This window comes from Lissotriton vulgaris, chromosome 12 (assembly GCF_964263255.1).
Source record: "Lissotriton vulgaris chromosome 12, aLisVul1.2, whole genome shotgun sequence".
Classification (NCBI taxonomy): Eukaryota; Metazoa; Chordata; class Amphibia; order Caudata; family Salamandridae; genus Lissotriton; species Lissotriton vulgaris.
The window spans coordinates 32334049-32350305 of NC_141700.1; the positions used below are offsets into that span (position 1 = coordinate 32334049).

The 16257-nt window shown below is 49.0% G+C and overlaps 1 protein-coding gene across 9 annotated transcripts in view; it reads left to right on the forward strand.

The window, feature by feature from the left end:
• Positions 1 to 454: 454 nt before the first annotated feature.
• Positions 455 to 16257, forward strand: part of LOC147673142 (SURP and G-patch domain-containing protein 2-like) — a 183621-nt gene continuing 167818 nt past the window's right edge. For 2 of the 9 annotated variants that reach the window (XM_086946881.1, XM_086946883.1), the window contains exon 1: positions 495 to 681. The gene's annotated coding sequence lies outside the window, so the exon portion shown is untranslated. Of the gene's footprint in view, positions 682 to 16257 lie in introns of all 9 variants that reach the window. The other 7 variants (XM_086946885.1, XM_086946880.1, XM_086946878.1 and 4 more) reach the window with 6 other exon arrangements.

Genomic DNA, 16257 nt, shown 5'->3' on the forward strand with positions numbered 1-16257 from the left:
ACTACCCCCTCCCCTAGGGAATGGGGGGGCTGAACCAAGGGGCATCTTAAATAACCACCTTTGCCTACGTAACGTTTGTTCTTGTGCCCGAGTGTCTAGCATATATTGCAGTATTATACCTCTAATTGTACTTTGTTTTCTCTTGTAACCTGCACACATGTCACTTTTTCCTCATGTAATTCACCGTCTCACGTATTTTGTTTGCTCACAATTGTCACTTTTGCCTCATGTAACTTAAAGTTTGCTTTTGTAATTTGCTGACTTGTAATTTTCGCCTCATGTATCCTTACACCTAAACGCATGCGCAAAGTGAATGACATGCGTAGGGTGTGCACAACCAAACGGGGGAGCACGAATAGACAGGCAGAACCGGCATGTATGGCACCCCACTGACGTAGGGGGGTGTACAAAACGACGGGGGTGAGCATATAGTAGTTAGAACACCGGCGTGCCTGGCTCCAGGCAGCCATTAATAATTAGTCCTCTTTCTATGCACATAGATATGAGACAAAGAGCCGGGTGGTTGAGGGGAGGCTGTTGGCGCAGCGAGGGGGAGAGGTGGCACTAGGAGGGCAGTGCGCAGCGTTAAATCGTGACGCCTTACGCGTGCCGCCTACGTCATGAAGTGATTCCATCAAGCGGACGCGTGGAGGAGCCGGAGAGTTGAGGCATTGTTAAACGGTAAGATTTCAATTTCGCGCTGGTGCGAGTCAGTCTTTGATGTATACTACTGTACTATCCAGTGGATTTAGGCCCGTTCGATCTCTTAACAATCCATTGCTAGGGACCGGAGCGGGGCCCTCACCTGACCTTGTAACCGGCGCCTGGCCCCACCACCGTTCCATTGGCGCGTGGGTATGGACGTCATTCACTCTCGTAGCCTCTAGCGTGCGCACGTCTGACGCAGAGGCTGGTTGCACGCTCAGACAAAATGGCGACGGCCTGTCCCGCAAAGAAACTGGTTTCCGGCGCAGGAGGGCTTGCTCGTTTTTCTTGCCCTGCACAGCGCGCGTGACAGCCACCGGAGGGTCAAAATTGCTATTTTAAATTGCTATTTTAATTTAATTCCTAGAATGTTTGATGAAAGAGCTACTTGCCCACAAGTTTTTTTATGAGGCTTAATTAGTATTCCAAATCCGTGCCTGGAATATTTTGTGGAAACTTATACGTCCTCAAAGTCTATTTATTACGAATGGTTGAAAAGTAATAATTTTGATTGTCAGAAAGTGAGGGTGCATTGGGGCAAAAAATTAGGAATACAGTATGAGGGCCTGCCAACGTGCTAGTTAGTGCCTCTGCAGGTATAGCATGAAAAACGAGCATTAAAAATGCAATAGGACTCGCCTTTTATGAAGTTAAAGCCATTTGCTTGGCTATACAATACCATTCGCAAAGCAAATGCCTTTAATCAAAGGCGAGACCGATTGCATTTTCAAGGCTTGTTAGACAAGTAACCTCCCGTTTCACTCTAACTCCTTTTGCTCTAATTCTTTCTCTGCGCCCGTTTCTCACAAGCACTTTCTTTTATTCACGTACACAGGCACACACGATTGCTATGGTGTTTAAGGTTACTATCGCCAGTTAGAACGTTGGATGTTTTTTTTTTAGGGAGATGTGGCATAATGGCCAAAGCTGCCAGCTTTGGAGACAGGTTTGAGTTTGATTTGGCCATAATCGCAGGATATTGAGTGAACACCAACCTACTTGTGCAAAACAAAAAAAATAAACCCTAATTCATAAAGTAATTTGGCGCTGAGGCAAAGTGATCTAGTGCTCTTGGGCCAAGTTCATGTTAAAGAGATTTGGAGGTGGAGGGAGGTCAATCTATTACTCGGAAGAATATCAATTACCAATTGTCCACGGAAATGCAGTGAAGATGCAGCTTGGATATTTAGTTTGGAAATTTTGGGTTTCTATAAGTAGTTCCCCAATAAACTAGTGTTTGGAGCATGCCAGCCGCAAACTAACTATGCACTAGCAGGCACGCAGGTGCTAGCCTCTTCAGAAAGGTTTTGCATGCATGCGCTGCGGAGCCTCCACCTCTGGGCTGCACCCGTTATACAATGTTGAGGGCCTACAGTGACTGTACATGGGCATAGCCCTTACAGTGCAGCCAGTACCCCAACACCATGATCTCATGTCCCAAAGATCCTGCTTGACACCATTTTTTCCCCACATAATCTAGGGAATTATGCCAATGTTCCTTGCTTAAGTATCCATGGCATTCTCCCTGTGCTACTGTCTTTATCTTCTGTCGTTCTTACCCTTTGCTTATAGGTCACAGATGCATGAACTGCCAATTGCATTAATTCTACTTCCCTTCATCAGCCTTTTTTATTGGCCAAGGAGACCAGGTCACATTCAAAGGTGAAGTAGCCCAACACCACACGCTGCAGAGGGAGAGGTTGGCCAGGTAGCCATAATTTACCAGAGCCCCCAGGATGCTTAGAAGAAGGTGGAGGATGCAGGGGTCAATGGGGGCTAAGGACCCCTACTTCAAGGCTGCAGTGCCATTTGAGGCTTAACCTTCGTGTAAGGAGGTTTCACCTCAGGATAAAAACTTGTATGGTGGCATCACCCTGTTTACAAAACATGCATTTGATAGTGTTTATCATTATATAGATTCCTGCCTTGACCTTCTGTGGAGCTTGCCGGAAAAACAAGCAAAGGGCGCAGTTTCATCTGGGGACATTAAACTCCCTCAGAGCAGGGCAGAAGGCGTAAGTGTGTTTATTAAAAGCAAATGGATGAAGCCAGAGCTACAGCCATGTATAAGCTTTTCTGTATTATCCGCAAAAGTGCTTGTGGCCATGCTAAATAATGTAATCAATTAAAGCATTTGTATTTATTGTGTGTGTGTGTGTGTGTGTGTTTGCATTTGTTCTGCCTGACACACTCTTCGGCAAGACCCAGTTGTGCTGAGTGAAAGAGCCCAACCTCCTCCCGCTCCATTAAGCAGCCCTGCACCTCCCTTTCCTGGCCTCGCTGCCAACCCCGGAACGCACCTTCTGCCGTCTTTGCACCTGTCCCCCACCCTGATGAAAAGCGGAGTCCGGCGTCAGAGGTTCCAGGAAGCAGATTTAATTGTAGTGTAACTTTTGCGGTAGTCAGAATAAAATAAACACTGTTGGGGCCTCTCTTTCAACTTGTAGTTCTGGTTGTCGTTTCTGCTGGTCTGGTGCTGTTTTCAGTCCATGGGAGCTCTGACAGTACTTCCTGCCGTAGCCTCGGATGGAGCAGTTTTGTTCTAAAAAATGTTGCTCTTGTCTTAGATTTGAACACGTAGGGAGTTTGGAATGAACTCTTTCTCCCAGCCTCGCAGACGGAAACATGAATGTGTTTGTGTGTGCCTGTGTTTTTGTGTCCATGTATGTGGCATCTGTTTGTGTGTGTGCATCTGTGAGTATGTGTGTGTGCGCATGTGCCTGTGTATGCACATCTGTGTATCTGTGCATGCCTGTGTGCGTTTGCCTGTGTATGTAAATGCATCTGTGTGCGTGCCAGCGTGTGGTGCATGCGTGTCCATGGCACTGCAATCCCTCACTTCTGTCAACATTAACATAACAAGCATTTGCAATGCAATAGGTCTCGCATTAGGAAGGTTTGAGCTATTGGTACTGTAAATGACAATTTTTTTATTTATGTGTTTTGGTTTTCAAAATAGCGAATTTAATAGATTTGTCATTTACAATGCCAATAATTTTAACTTTTGCAAATGTGACACCTATAGCATTTGTAATGCAATATGTGTTGTATTTACGTGACTTAGATGTATTGATATTACAAATAAAAATGGCTTTTAATTTTTGTAAGAATTAATACTTAAATAAAAGTTATTGTAATTTATAATGGCAATAGTTTTTGTAAATAACTTTTGTGAAGATTATGTTCATTGTATTTTATTGTGACGGAAATCCAAGAACAGAAGTGAAATATTAACATCTTTTTGTGACATTTGTAATAAAGCTTGAAACCTTGAGAGAAAATATTTGAACCAGTTGTTGAATGGTTGCACATATTGATGCTGTGGTGGCGCTGAGTGATGTTGTGGTGGCGACGAGTGATTCTGTGGCTTTCAGTGATGCTGTGGTAACGCATAGTGATGGTGTGGTGCCTCTGAGTGATGCTGTGGTGGTGCTGAGTGATGCTGTGGTGATGCGATAGAGGGAGGGCGATAGATAGCGGGAGGGCGATAGATAGATAGAGTGAGGGCGATAGAGTGAGTGCGATAGAGTGAGGGTGATAGAAAGATAAAGTGTATTTATATTGCATTGAGTAGAGTGTAAGTATGAGGTGTGCAATTGTATAGCACTGAGTGGTATTATGTGGAGTGTATTTACGTTGCATTGAGAAGAGTGTAATTATGTGGCGTATAATTATGTAGCCTGAGTGGTAATATGGGGTGTGTATGTTTTATTCAGTAGAGTGTAATTTTGTGGCGTGTAATTATGTGGCACTGAGTGGTATTTGGAGTTAATCCAGTATTTGGGTGTCTTTCATAGATTCACATGCCTGAATCATTCCCTGTCGTCGAGACGGGAGCCTCCGGTATATAAAAAAGTAATGTCCTAAGACATACATAAAGAGAATAGGTCTAAGGGTCTCACCTTAGTAACCTATCTAGGTCCTTATGCAGGAAGGACCAAATAGAGTAGGCTCCAGGGTCCCACCTTGGTAGCCTATCTGTGTCCTTTTGTAAAAAAGGACCAAAGTAAAAGGAACAACCAATCGGCTACTACCTCCCTCTAGAACCTTCCTGTGAGGAGCCTCAGTCTCTCAGATTTTCTACCGCACGTTGTGCTAGGGAGTCTCCACCTGAGTTCTCCTCAGGAATATTGGATTTTCATCTACCTTTACAGTTTTTTCGACTTTCTTGCTATGGCTGATAGCAAGAAGAGAGCACTTTTTCGACCCTGTGCCTCCTGTGGCAAACTGAGGCTTCACGTGAACGACGAACATGAGACATGCCTATACTGTCTCTATCCTCACCACCAGTCCATAGACTGCAGGATTTGCCGTAAATTCTCCCACAAGACCCAGAAAGACCGGGAAGGGAGACTTCTAATTTGGCTAAACAGGCTTAAGGACAAACCGGAAGGCGACCTGATTTCTGAAGGTGAGAGCATGTCTGGCGCCTCACAGTTTTCCCTGAAGAGGCCTAGGGCTTCCTCGCCTGGCCCCTCAGACACCCCTCCTAAGAAGTCCAAAAGGTCTTCAGAGGGCAAGCCTACCGTGTCTAGCAGGGACCTTCCTGTCCCCAGGAAGCAACCACTGCTTACTATGACGACGGCGCAATCGGCGACCACCTCATCGCTAAAAACCGTCTCTACATCGACGACAGTATCGACGACGATGGCATCGTCGGCGTCCTCCTCGTCGACGACACTAACTCACTCATCGTCGACAGGAAGACCACTTTCATCCTCCGCTCCGTCGCTGACTAAGAGCACGCCGTCGACGACACGTCCGTCGACGAGGACGTCGACGACGACACCGTCGACGAGGGCGTCGACGACGACACCGTCGACGAAGGTCACACCGTCGACGAAGCCGTCGACGAAGGGCACTCCGTCGACGACGACAAAGCAGTCGACAGAGGAAAAGTTTCCAAAAGCACCATCGACGAGAGCGTCGTCGACGGACCCACCGCCGACGAAGACCAAACTTCAACCAATGACGGAGAGCTCCTTAATGAAGCCATCGTCACAGGTATCGACGGCGACTGGTGCCTGGAAGGAGTCTGAGCTCCTATCACATGCGATGGACGCCCAAACATCCCATGTTACCATCAGAATCTCCAAAATACTGATTACACCGGAGATGACATCGCCTAGTAAGGTCCAGCAGCTGACGCCATCCTGCTTCTTACAGGACCAGGAAACGGAGGAGGAAATGTTTACCCAGGCCACTAGCCCCTCAGACTTGATTGTCAAGTGCCAAAGTACGGACGAAGAGCAGGAGGTTGAAGAACCTGTTCCTCCAGTTGTATCTACCCAAGTTCACACTCCGGTGACTCCAATGGTGTGCTTGCCAGCCTCCTTAGTTTCTGACTTGCGCTTCCTCATTCAGGACTACAAAGAGCGGTTTCCACAAAAAGCCACTCCTGTTGTTCCGCCAACTCCGCAGCCAGCTGTGCCTGTTCCTGCGCAGGTGCCAAGACATAAGCCCCCTCCACTGGTTCTTCCTAGGACACAGGACCCAGCACAAGACCCCATCTCGTCCGAGGATGAGGGAAGGGAACATGAAGAAGGGGAAGTCCGAGACGACGATACGGACGTGGATGCAGACCAAGACTACGTCACTCACTCTCCAGCCTCTCCGGAGCCACAATCCTCTGAGTCTCCGCCAGCAGATATTGGAGGTTTCCATAACCTCATGGAAAGGGCAGCCAAAAGGTTCCATGTGTCCATGGAAACTCAGGAAACTGACTTTTTCCTCTATGACTTTAAGGAACCAACGAAGAAAACTACAAGATCGATCCCGATCATTGATTATCTACTAAAACAGGGCAAACAACTCATGCAGTCTCCAGCTTCCCTGCAGGTAATTGTACCCAGACTGGACAAAAAATATAGAGCTACGTCGTCGGCTCCAGCATGCCTTACGGGTCACCCCAAGGCGGACTCTGTGGTCACCCAGGCGGCGCAGAAGAACTCGCGCAACCCTGCATCACCTTTATCAACACTGCCAGATAAAGAAGGCAGGAAGTTGGATGCAGTTGGGAAACGTTTTTCCACTACTTCTGCGACGACGGTGAAGATCGCCAATTCCATTGCCCTCCTCGGGCGTTACAACCGTCAACTCTGGGCGGACATCGCGCCCTACCTTGCTGACCTTCCAGAAGATCTAAAAGCGGAGGCACACTCGCTCCTCCTCGAGGGCCAAACCTCGGCTTCAGAACTGATCGACTGTGCCATTGACGTGGCCATGACTGGCTTCAGACAGCTGGCAGGCGCCGCTGTCCTAAGACGCCAAGGCTGGCTTAAGGCCACCTCTTTCAGGCAGGAGGTCCAAACCAAAATTCTTGATATGCCTTATGATGGCGATCATCTTTTCGGCGAGAAGATTGACGAAGCCCTCACCGCAATTAAGAAGGACACAGCCAGAGCCCTAGGCACTCTGCAATCTCGCAATCAGTCCTTTCGTACCAGCAGGGGAAGAGGACAATCCTCCTATAGAGGCTCTTATCAAAATAAGTCCTCTTACTCATACTCACAGGGCAAGACGCAGTTTCAACAGCGCCAAAACCAGTCGGGACGTCAGTCCTCCTTCAACAAATCGTCCTACAGAGGAAAAGGACAGAAGCGACCCGCAGGCAATCGCCAATGACTCTACCAATTGGCCAGCCCCTCCACCATCACATTCTTTGCGACTTGGAGGAAAACTTTCTTTTTACCTTCAAAATTGGCGGCAAATAACAACGGACCGGTGGGTTCTACAACTTCTTCAATTCGGCCACTCTCTGGAATTCCTCTCAAATCCCCCACAAACACCACCCGTCAAGCGCCCTCACAGACACCTACGGCTGCTTCTCCTAGAACTAGCTTCCATGCTTCAGAAGGGCGCAATAGAAAAAGTCCCACACGCCCAGAAGGGGGAGGGATTCTATTCCCACTTCTTCCTAATCCACAAAAAGGGGAAGAAATGGCGACCGATCCTCGATTTGAGAGCTCTCAATGTGTTTTTAAAGAAACAGTCGTTCCGGATGGTCACGCTACAAGAGATCCTGGGACTTCTGGAAAAAGGCGACTATATGACATCACTAGACCTACAGGACGCCTATTACCACATCCCTATCCTCAAGGGACACAGGAAGTTCCTAAGGTTTGCAGTCGCAGGGGTACACTACCAATTCCGCGTCCTCCCCTTCGGCCTCAAATCTGCTCCACGGATCTTTACGAAATGCCTTTCTCCTGTCGCAGCCTTTCTTCGCCAGCAGGGACACCAGGTCTTCCCTTACCTGGACGACTGGCTGGTAAAGGCTCCGTCGAGAGAAGCCGCAGCCGCATCTTCCAGCGCCTGTCTGCATCTTTTCCGCCGCCTAGGCTTGACACTCAACAAGGAAAAGTCATCTCTAACACCAACCCAAGTCATCACTTTTCTTGGAGCGACCCTGGACACGGAATGCACAAAAGCCTTTCCATCACAGGAGAGAAAGTCGAAACTCATCTCCTTGGCCAGGTCAGTGGCATCCAAAAAGACTCTGACCGTCCGTATCTTCAAGTCGCTCCTCGGCATGATGTCGTCATGCATCCTGCTCATCCCGCACTGCCGCCTAAAAATGCGCCCCCTGCAGGAAGAACTGTCAAAACAGTGGACACAAGCTGCGGGATCCTTCGAGGACCGCATACGAGTCACCCAACCTATGATCAACAATCTACAATGGTGGAGATCAGCCAAACACCTGTCACAAGGGCTGCCGTTCCTGCTTCCGGCGCAACCACATATCATCACCACGAACGCATCCTTGGAGGGCTGGGGTGCAGTCCTGCAAGAACTCAGACCAACGGAAAATGGACGCCACAGGAATCCAAACTCCACATCAACATTCTGCAGCTACGGGCAGTCTTCCTGGCGCTCCAATCGTTCCTCCCGCGCATCCGAAACTCCCCAGTGCTAGTCAGGACGGACAACACCACGACGATGCACTACCTGAACAAACAGGGAGGGACGCGCTCTCTCTCTCTCTCTCTCGAATCTCAGAGAGTTTGGAACTGGCTTCTCCAACACGGCATCACACTCAAAGCCGAATACGTTCCGGGCAAAGACAACGTCCTGGCGGACGCCCTGAGCAGAGAACAGTCCCTATCCCACGAATGGGAGTTAGACGCGGGTGCAATGGACTACATCTTCGCGAAGTGGGGAACGCCACAGATAGACCTCTTCGCCACCAGGGAGAACGCCAAATGCCCAAGCTTCGCAAGCAGGCTTCCCCAACCAGGAACACTAGGGAATGCATTTTCCATAGCTTGGCAGAACGTGTTTGCTTACGCCTTTCCGCCATTCCCACTGATACCCAGGGTGATCAGGAAAATGAAATCGGAGCCCTGCACCCTGATCCTCATCGCCCCATCCTGGCCGAGGCAGCACTGGTACACGGAGCTCCATCGTCTATCGGTCCATCCATCTCTTCGACTACACAGTCACCCGACCCTGCTCACGATGTCTCACGGGCAGGTTCTCCACCCGAACCTGGGCCCTCTGAAATTGTCAGCCTGGCTCCTGAATACCGCGAGTTCAGTCATCTGAACATACCGCAAGAGTGCAGAGATGTCCTGGCCAACGCTAGAGCTGACAGCACAAAAAAGACTTATACTCTCAAATGGAAACGCTTCTGCGTCTGGTGTGAGAAGGAAGGTCTACATCCTTTCCATGTCACCCCCCAACAACTTCTGCCATACCTTCTACACCTGGCGCACTCAGGACTTGCCCATGCGTCCATCAAGGTCCACCTGGCAGCAATTTCTAGGTTCACTCGAACTTCTAGGGGCCCTTCCCTGTGGGCGGACAGGCTCATCAAACAATTCCTAAAGGGCCTTTTTAGGTCCTTCCCTAGACCAAAACCTGTCCCTCCAACATGGCAACTCAATGTAGTTCTTCACCAGTTGATGAAGCATCCCTTCGAGCCTATCCACAAATCGGATATCAAATTCCTGTCGTGGAAGACAGCCCTCCTACTGGCACTAACCTCGGCCAGAAGGGTAGGCGAATTGCAAGCCCTCTCCATCCAGGACCCTTTCTTACAATTCAAAGAGGACAGAGTCATCCTGCGTACTAACCCACGATTCATACCCAAAGTCCCATCGGACTTCCATTTAAATGAGCCCGTGGTTCTTAAATCGTTCTTTCCGAACCCATCTACTTCAGCTGAGAAATCATTGCACTCTTTAGACCTTCAGAGATGCCTCAAATTCTATCTTGATAGAACAAGACATTTCAGGAAGTCATCCCAACTCTTTGTCGCATTCAGCAGACCTAGGAAGGACTTTCTCCCAGTCAGTCGGGGACCTGGTCTCCCAGCTTCTTATTAATCACTCTAGGATTCTTATCCTGGGTGATTTTAATTACTGGCCTAATGACCCCCAAGAAAGTCGACTGTCTGAACGTTTCACTGAAACCCTCAGCAGTCTGAACTGCCAGCAACTGATCTCCAGTCCTACCCACTGTAAGGGACACACACTCGATCAAGTTTGGTCGGCTAATCTTGATATCGACCCTCATTTGATTGTTCCATGTACCTGGTCAGATCATTATATCATTTCTTTTTCAGTTGATCTGCCCAGCTTTCACCGCCCTCCTCGTCCTACGAACATTAGGGCCCGCAATTGGAAAAATGCCAACCTGCCAAAACTTCTCTCTCTCTTGGCAGCCTCAGCCCCTTCAGACTCTGATTCAGTATCCCACCAAGCCTCCTCCCTCGAGCATTAGCTGAAGGAAGCAGCTGATTCTGTAGCTCCCCTAAAGACCATAAAAGTCCAACGCCCTCACGATGCCCAGCGCTGGTTCAATGACCAGCTTAAATCTGATAAACTTGCCCTCCGCCAAGCTGAACGTCGTTGGCGCCACAAGTACGACCCTTCACTCAAGAAAGAGTTTACCTCCTTACTGAGTAAATATAAATCCTCGATACTTGAGGCAAAGACTCACTATTTTTCTACAAAAATCTTGGAGTCGGCCTCCAAAACAAAAGACATTTTCTCAATCGTCAACGAGCTCTCCCTCCCTGACCGTATTACTCTTCCACTGGCACCTACTCAGGCTTTGTGTGATGAGCTCAATGCCTTCTTCCAAGAAAAAATTTCCACTATTAAAACTAACATTTCCCCACCTTCCCCCTCTAAATCTTTCCCCCTCCCTCCTGCTAACGCTCAGGAATTCTCCTCTTTTCCTCCTATCTCTATTTCTGATTTTCACAACCTTCTTCATAAAGTCTGTTCCGGTTCTCCTAGGGACTGCTGTCCCCCTCATATCCTGAAGGAAATTTTCATGGCCTGTCCCGGTCCTGCCTTGGCCCTCCTCAACTCCTCTCTATCATCTGGAGTTGTTCCAGAGGCCTTTAAGCAGGCCGTGGTATTACCTATTTTAAAGAAACCCGGCGCAGATCCACTAGTGCTAAGTAATTACAGGCCCATCTCCCTCCTCCCTTTTTTGGGCAAGATATTAGGGACCCATGTCACCAGGTGCCTGAGCTCGTTCGTGGAGACTTCTCTGTTCCTGGATCCCCAGCAGGCTGGCTTTCGCCCTCTCCACTCCACCGAGATGGTGATTGCGGCTGTCATGGACACCCTCAGAGCGGGCGCTGATGACAACCTCTCCCAAGCCCTGATTTTGCTGGATCTTTCGGCGGCATTTGACACGGTCGATCATGTTATCCTGATCGACCGTGTCAGAAACGCCGGCATCCAGGGTATCGCGCTGGACTGGGTGCGGTCTTTCTTGCAGGGCCGCTCGCAGGCAGTCCACCTGTCTACTTTCACTGCTCCCTTTTCCTCTCTCACCTGTGGTGTCCCTCAAGGTTCTGCTCTTTCTCCCCTTCTTTTTAATTTATATATGCAACCACTTATGGTCTCCCTTCGTCACTCCCCTGCAACTATCTATAATTATGCTGATGACCTTCAGTTGGTCTTTCCCTTGGACACTCTACCCTCTTCCCGTTATAATTTTCAAACCACAATGTTGTTGATCTCAGACTGGATGGCCCACAGCCAGCTCAAGTTGAATCCGTCAAAAACGGAACTTGTCCTGGTGGGTGGCCCTACTAATCCTTGGAATGACACTTATTGGCCTCCTTCCCTTGGTATCCCTCCCAGCCCGGTCAGCACTGTGAAAAGTCTTGGAGTGGTTATCTCTGAGGATCTATCCATGAAACCCCAGATCTCGGCTGTGACATCATCCTGTTTTTTTCAACTGCGCAGGATCCGTAAGATCTGTCGTTTTCTCACCAGAGAGGCTCTCATTTTAGTTTTACTGGCTCTGGTCATCTCCAGGATTGACTTTGCTAATCTCCTGTACGTGGGGATTCCTGCTTATCAGCTCCACAAACTTCAGTTAATCCAGAATCAGGCGGCCCGCTTGGTGTTTCACCAACCTAAACACCAGCATGTTTCTCCCCTTCTGAGGAGCCTTCATTGGCTCCCAGTGGCCCAACGGTGCTCCTTCAAACTCGGATGCACCGTCTTCAAATCTCTTCACGATCGCGCCCCTGAATTTGTGTCTTCTAAACTGAAGCGATATCTTCCCACCCGTAATCTAAGATCATCTGCTGATAATCTTCTCTGCATTCCATCTTTCCGTCGGAAGAAGCATGGCGGCTTGCGCTTTTCTTCTCTCGGCCCCATCTTTTGGAATTCCCTTCCCTCTTCTTTTCGTCACTGCCCTACCTATGAGTCATTTAGGAGAACCTTAAAAACTTTTCTTTTCAAAGCTGGAACAGTATGATCCCCTGGCCCTGGTTTGTTATGTCTGTTATGAGCGCCAAGAAACCGTCCCGGTGTACGTGCGCGGTAGAAATTATTTAAAAAAAAAAAAAAAAAAATGCCCCTAACAAAACAAAGTATATCAAGATGGATCTCTTCAGCTATAACTCTCTGCCACGAGAAGGCAGGGCGACCTCTGGACTCACGGGCCAAAGCCCACTCCACCAGAGCCATGTCTACGTCTGCGGCACTGTTTGCTGGAGTGCCACTCCTGGACATCTGTAGAGCGGCGACCTGGAAGTCCCCGCATACCTTCACCAGGCACTACTGCTTGGATGCTGAGCTGACGAAAGACGCAGCAGTGGGCAGAGCGGTGCTTCACCATCTATTCCAGTGAGGTGAGCCCTCCTACTTCCCACCATCCTGGACTGGTATGCACATTTCTTTATTACTAGATTCTGCATGACATTGTATGCTGTTGTTTTTTACAGTCACAAATGTTCCTTATTTGCAGGCGTATATTTTCTGTATCAACACAGGATGTGCATATTGTATTGCTTGCTACTCTGATTCAGGCATGTGAATCTATGAAAGACACCCAAATACTGGATAAGAAATGCGTTACTTACCTGTAACTGCAGTTATCCAGTATTAGTGTCTTTCATAGATTCACATGCACCCTCCCGCCTCCCCTGGAAGGACTCACCTCTCTCTAACAGGTTTACACCTAACCAACTTGGTGCGTACGAAAATCTGAGAGACTGAGGCTCCTCACAGGAAGGTTCTAGAGGGAGGTAGTAGCTGATTGGTTGTTCCTTTTACTTTGGTCCTTTTTTACAAAAGGACACAGATAGGCTACCAAGGTGGGACCCTGGAGCCTACTCTATTTGGTCCTTCCTGCATAAGGACCTAGATAGGTTACTAAGGTGAGACCCTTAGACCTATTCTCTTTATGTATGTCTTAGGACATTACTTTTTTATATACCGGAGGCTCCCGTCTCGACGACGGGGAATGATTCAGGCATGTGAATCTATGAAAGACACTAATACTGGATAACTGCAGTTACAGGTAAGTAACGCATTTCGTATGTTCCTTTGCAGAGTGTTGTGATGGTGCGGTGTGTGGGTGCGGTGTGTGTGTGTGAGGGTGCGGCGCGTGTGTGTGTGTGAGGGTGCGGTGCGTGTGTGAGGGTGCGGCGTGTGTGTGAGGGTGCGGCGTGTGTGTGTGAGGGTGCGGTGTGTGTGTGTGTGAGGGTGCGGCGTGTGTGTGTGTGAGGGTGCGGCGTGTGTGTGTGTGTGTGTGGGTGTAGTGTGTGTGTGTGTGGGTGTAGTGTGTGTGTGTGGGTGTGGTGAGTGTGTGCAGTGTGTGAATGTGCGGTGTGTGAGGGTGCGGTGTGTGAGGGTGGACCGCATCAGAGGAGGTTCTCATCCCTTATGTCTCAGACGTGAACAACCACCTGGATAATTCAAGCAATTTATGGTGCAACCCTGGCGTAGCACAGGTACATTCATTCCCAAATGGTAGAGTGGGTTCAATGAAGGTTCTTAATATCAAGGCACTATGGATCCCTCCTGCGGTTACAGTGGACAATACATTCATGTCTTTAGGATGTCCCCATTATGAAAGTAATATTCCCCTAGAACTGAGCTGACTGAAATGATTCTCAAATATATAAGGATGCCTGACCAGCTGAAGCCCCGTTCTGTGGTTTCCCTACATTTCGACTAAAAGTGTGACTTGTCACAGCAAGCTGGAAATTGGACTGGGAACCTATTATGATCCTGTTCTGCCTGCACCTGGCCGCTTAAACGGTAGCTTCCGCAGACTATCACGTTCACAGATCAAGTGATAAACGCGTGAATGCGATTGCGTGTGAATGGGGGTTGAATCGTGCACTCTAAATGGGAGCGAACGTGTGAAGGGATGATTTGAACACTGGGTTGTGAAATAACAAATAGAATACACGTGGAACCAAGCGTACACATACAGACAGATGCGCGTGTGCGCGCGCGGAAACAGACACGAAAACAACAGAGGATGCAGAAGCATAGTTTGCGGCTGGAGTGGACAACAGACTCAACTCCTTTCGTCTGCATAGGGCATTATATTCAACAAAGGCCAAGGACTTAAAGGCCTTGCACACTGTATGCAGAGGCTAGTAACTGATTGTGCACGTAGCAAGGGTGGCCTCATCTTTCCAGCAGAGAGGCCACACACTGAATGGACACAACCCCATCCTTCCAGCTATAGAGACCAAGGGCTGAATGTACACTGGATTCCTTGCAGTGCAAGTAACCCCTTCAGAGATGTATACGCAGCCTGCCCCTCGCTAGTGTTGAATAAAATGTCATCTTATTATTTTTTATGAGAATATTCGCCCATGAAATTGGTGCCTGCCTCGCGGGCGGGCTCAGGCGCAGTCTCGGCCTCTGTTTGTGCTCAGAGCTCCGACGGGCCTCTCTCTGCACGGGATCAGGTGTGACTGCAGCTAATAAGCTTTGGTCGCACCGACCTCGGTCCCCCACGCCCCCCCCGGCAGCCCGTCCGTGCACCGCATACAAGGACGGCGCGTGGACAGGGATCCCTGGCTAATTGAGGCAGAATTCCCCGGGAGTTGGCAGAGGCTGCGTTCATTTCAGTAGCAGATTAGGAGCACCGTTTCCTTACGTCAGTCAGACCATCAGCCCACCAATGTAACATGCTCTTGTCGTATAGCGCTTACTGCAATTGCTGTCTCACTTTGTAGCGCTGTGCATATTTTATTGACTGTGTTGTCTGCGTGTAATCTCCCTTTCCCTCTGCCCCCGGACCACCCACCGAGGCCCCCAGCAACCCGTACACACTGCTGGCAACACAACTGACCTGCTTCTGGGAGCGTGCTTGTGGCCGCGCGGCAGTGAAAGGATCATCTGCGTTTAAAGACAAGGACATAACAAGCTAAGGATCGCCGGGCGCGAAACTGAAAGCGCGGTGGGAGCGCACAAAACGCCGTCGCGGTGAGCGTGCACATCGGCTGTCCCGGTATGTGTGTCTGTGTGCGCGCGCGTCTGTGTGTGAACAGCATGCCGGTATCGGAGCGCGTGTTCACGCGCGCGACCTTATCCGATTCCGGCATGCTGCGCGTGCCCATCGCTTGTATCCCTTTTGGCTCCTTGTAAGCAGAGCCGACAGCAATAGGTCTCGCTGCGACAGGGCTTTCGCCCTGTATCGCAGATGCGAGACCTAAAAAAGGAATTTTATGTTTGAATCACATTTGCCGTTGTCAGAATGAAATGACTGCTGATGTGATCAGTCCTTGCCTCAACATGGGGTTCTGATTAGGTAAATAACTTAGGGCCCGATGTTGGTCGCCAATTACCCGTCTGTAACGGCCGATTTCGGCTGTTCCCGACCGGTATTTGGAGAATGACATGTAGGGGCTTTAAATATTACAGAATCGGTATATTTACCGATTCGGTAAATACAGATGTAGGTGGCACTGAAAACAGTGCCACAGGCCATTACCGATTCGTTATTTACCATGTAATACTATTACATGGTAAATAACGAATTCCAGTGTACATGCACACCTGTGCCATGTGGCACACAGACATGCCCTAAGGGCATGTATGTGTGTCACATGGCACACAAGCCAGTAACAGGGGTGCAACAGGGTGTCAAAGTGACACCCTGTCCCCCTTGTAAAATCGGTAATTTTACCGATTCGGTAATTAACGAATCGGTATTTGCTATTGAATCCTATGGGCTTCAAGGCCCATAGGAATCCATGGCAAATACCGATTCGGTAATTATCGAATCGGTAATTACAGAATCTTTACAGAATTTTTCACCTACATAGCA